We start from the raw sequence: 4443 nt of genomic DNA on the forward strand, positions 1-4443 counted from the left end.
GCACAGTAATCTTTCAATTACAGTCACACTCCACTTCCTCCTATTGCAGCAACTGCCAATCAGGGAGGTTGGCAGTTCGTAGCGTGTTTGCACCGTCCCACACAATGGCTGCAGACAAAAAACGCTCTTCGCAAGCTGAGGGGGTGTAAGACATCTCATTGCAACCCTGCCGAGACCCACCAAACACTAGCTGACTGTTGTGACTGAGCTTCCAACACATACGGCAATTAGACCCAACACTGGATGGCTCTCTTTAGTGAACGATGATGTGTTGATTCAGACCAGGGGATCTGCTAGGAGTCATGATGTAGTCGTGTGGAAAGTGAGTTCAGTGGAGGGATTCCACAGTAGTTCATTAAAATATTCATTTTACATTCAGGACATTGACCCAACCAGGGATGCTGCAACAAGTTTCCTGAATAAAGTACTTTTGTTTTGAAAATTAAGGACTTCTAGATGCTCCAAATCACTATCAGGCTCATAAACTGGGACCTTATAAAGTATTTTTACAAGGGAATACCCGGTTTTACTCTACCAAAATAGAAAATTCCAGTTGTATTCCATGTAAATCTAAACTCTAGATTAAAGAGGAAAATTACACCATAGTTCACACTTTAGAGGAGGCATTTAAGGAAACTGGGATGTTATTTACGACCGTTTAAAAAGAAAAAAATGGTACCTTCAAGTATCAGGGAACAAGGAGACTCAAATCTCTCTAATCAATTAAAATAATTTACAGGTATTAATCAGCACTTTAACTGCAGTTAATTACGGGGTAAGTCTCAGAGTGGTAATTACAATCATCTGAACTCGTGATTTGGCTAAATGAAATGCCACTTGTTCGTAGACTAATGTAATTATGGGTTAAATTACACAGAAATCCTTCTTAACACAAGAGAAACTTAAGAAAAGCTTACCTGTGATACACTGAAACTGACCATCATCTCGCTGGATCGTGAAGGCCTCTCCTGGGTTTACCTGCACCAAGATTACCTGAAGAAAGCAAGAAAGGTGCTGTTAGAGGAACCAGTCTATTCAGACCACTTCAACTCCAAATCTTAGCTCAACACATTCCCTTATTTCATAAAAATGTACAAAGATGAACTGCTTGGATGAAAGACAACACTACACTGAATAAAGATAAACTGTAGTGATTTGAATGGCTCAACCTGTGAGGGCTCTAGAAGACTAATCTTCCTTCTGCCCTTATCTTAACCTCATCTAACGTCAGCACAGTGCTCCACGTGAATCAGTTTTATTCCAAGCTAATATATCTAGAGTAAAAATGGCCATCATTCAGCCAGGCACAAACATGCTTCTATTACCCTTATTTTCTCATGGCTATACATAACTGACACGCAAATAGATGAAAACATACACATCCACTTCTGACGGCAGCAGAAAATGGAAATATTGTTTACTGCTATGACGAAATTGCTCTGATTCCAAGAAAAAAGAAGGGGAAAAACAGGAATAAACACACATACATTCCAGCCATGGGGTGGCGGCAATGTGGTGCAAATACAAAGTTTTACTTTTTTTGTTGTTGTTGTTTTTAAACAAGAACAAATATGGAAGTTTCTGTTCCCTACGAGATCTGAGAATCAATAGAAATGTCATCAAAATGGATTTGTTATTGTCTTTGAGGCACTCTAAACTCTGTTTTCTGATCAATGACTCCGGGGAATCATGTGTGAATCTGACACAGCTGAATCATGAAACAGCACAACCAATTTCACTCATAGTTTTAGCAATATCATCTAGGGCTGAACGATTAATTGCATTTGCGATAATATCGCGATATGAAAAATTGTGATTTTTCAATCGCAGAGGCTGCGATTACACGGTCACGTGACAGGCGAGAGTAAAGAGGTGTGTTCGACTTGAAGATCAGATCGTGTATGACATCAAAGTACGGCGAGCGAGAGAAAGCATAAGGAGACGTCCGCGCTCTCTTATAGCTCTCGCAGTACTTTGATGACACACACCCATCGGTCTAAGCAGCGCTGCTTCAAGTCGAGCGCGGGCCATCAGCAGAAAAAGAAAAGAAATAAGTAAACAGCCAAAGGACGTAACTTAGAATGGGAGATGGATCGGTTTGTGAAAGCAAAGAGAAAAGCCAAAGATGAAGTCGCACAGACCCAGGCAGGTGCTGGTCATTTAAAAGCTAAATGCAGAAAATATGACGAGGCATATCTCGCTCTCGGCTTCACTCGCCGTGTCTATACCGGACGCTACAGTTGTCGCGCCGCGCCGCAACAGCTCTACACTGGATGCGACAAAACAACCGGTGCAAATCATTTTAACTTTGTGTCAGTACGTCATAGATAGAACAAGGCATCAGTTTAATGTAGGGTTTCGTCGTGTCGCGTCGCATCGCATCCAGTGTAGACAGCGTCACTGATTATAATGGTTTCTACTGTATTTTGCAATGTACTGTGATTGTAGTTGTTAAATAAAAATGTCATTCACATCAATTCATGCATCACCTAATTTCATCGTAACATATAGGCCTGACCTACAGAAAAGAAAATTTATCTTTAATCTAATATTGTGTTGGTCATACTATACAATGATTTATAGCTTGTCTTTGTTGAATAATACAGAACATAAAGAGCTTTAAAAAAATAATTGCATATTATATCGCAATCGCAATATTGGTAAAAAAAAAAAAATCGCAATTAGATTATTTTCCAAAATCGTTCAGCCCTAATTATCATCCACTCATAAACAGCACAAATCTATTTCCAAAAGCAAAGTGAAGATTTAAATAACACACAAAAACAAATTCACAATCTTTCGAACTCTTTCATAACATTCGAGAATATTATTGACAATAAAATGCTAAAAGACAGAAATAGCGAGACCTGGAGCTGGGCTCTTTGGACTTAAGCAACTACATCGTAACCTCTCAACCACACCAGCAACCACTCAAAACACCTTAAGATGTGTATATATACATGCAGCATCTTTATTGCTTGTTGTCGTGACTCTCTGTACTGTAAGCACCACTCGTTACTATTGCTGTCACTTATAGTAATTAGAATTAAAATCACTACAACTGACAACCATTTGTTTTCCATGCATCTCTTTTAGTATAGCCATGTATATAGATAGAGACGAATAACGCAGAATAACTAAGCTATAAACTTATTAATAGTCCTCACAAAAGACAAAGGTTGCACATAATGACATGAACATGGCTCAATGAAGGTGATTTAAAATTTGACAGTAATTGTCTTGAAATTGATTATTTGCTCCGGTGAATTTACTCTAATGCTGTGGAATGTCACGACGATGCTGCTACATTTGCATTGTAAGGTTAAGTCATGTCATGATACACGTTGCTGCCACAGTTAGCTTGGTAAAAGCATCTCCACACCTATACGCATCAGTGCTAAAATATTAAAGGTTAAAAAATGAAATAGTATTTGCTTCTCTGTCCTAGCTTGCTCGTACTCAAGATGGGAGACGTGTGAGTTCCACTGTCAAAGTCTTCGCTCTTTACTCAAACTTTTCTCGAATTTGCTGGACACGCCCACATGTGGTCACCAGAGGTGGCTCGTGATGCCAGAAGTTGCCAGCTCTCATTAAAAATTTTTTAATAAATAATAATCAATGACATTAGTGTTGCTGGAATTTGCCACATGTGTGGACGGGGCTTTACTGGCAATAAAACAGCACGCTGGCAAACACTCTAGAAACATGACAGCGAGTGCTGCATTGGCAGGGCTCCAGACTGCGACCAAATGCGCAGACATCTAGTGAAATGCGTTTTCCCAAAACATCAATTGAAATCATTTCTGATATGCAGAACGAAATTCTGCAGATGACAAACTTCAGTCTTTGCATTTTGCGACTATTTTTTCTGCCGGTGCGACTAATTTTTGTGAGAGGTCGCACTGGCGAGACCACCGCGTTATCCATCTCATAAGAGCTGCCATTTCTGTTGCATTTGAGAAACATCAAACGGCAAACGAAACTATAGCGGAACTAAACCATGCCGTTTATCGCGACGTAAACAAACTTGTTCGAGCTCAGAACAGCTTTACCTGGGAGCCAAAGTTGATTTCGCGACACTGTTACAGAACAGCACTGTGAGATCCAGCGAGAAGCGTTTGAATTCGCCGCACAATGATAAGCAGTGTTGGGGGCAATATATTACCAGTAACGCAAGTTACGTAATCAGATTACTTCTAGTAAAGTAACGCATTACTTTTTAATTTACAAGAGAATATCAGAGTTACTTTTTCAAATAAGTAACGCAAGTTACTTCTTTTTTTCAATTTATTGACAGCTCTCCGGTCCCAATGTTGAGAGAAATCAGAAGATGTTACTGTAGTTCTAAAATAAATATGAATATGCATTAATTCATCTCACTCACAAAAAAAAAAAAAAAAACACAGATTCAACATTCTCCAAAATGAATAAAAATAATGAAAC

At 39.1% G+C, this 4443-nt stretch overlaps 1 long non-coding RNA gene across 1 annotated transcript in view; it reads right to left on the bottom strand.

Annotated features, from left to right (window-relative positions):
* Positions 1 to 915: 915 nt before the first annotated feature.
* The window catches only part of LOC107561471 (uncharacterized), a 43739-nt gene continuing 40211 nt past the window's right edge, over positions 916 to 4443 (bottom strand). The window contains exon 3 of the long non-coding RNA XR_001605856.1: positions 916 to 993. This is a non-coding gene — a long non-coding RNA (uncharacterized lncRNA). The remainder of the gene's footprint in view (positions 994 to 4443) is intronic.

The sequence above is a fragment of the Sinocyclocheilus grahami genome, unplaced genomic scaffold, assembly GCF_001515645.1.
Source record: "Sinocyclocheilus grahami isolate Dianchi unplaced genomic scaffold, SAMN03320097.WGS_v1.1 scaffold774.1, whole genome shotgun sequence".
Classification (NCBI taxonomy): Eukaryota; Metazoa; Chordata; class Actinopteri; order Cypriniformes; family Cyprinidae; genus Sinocyclocheilus; species Sinocyclocheilus grahami.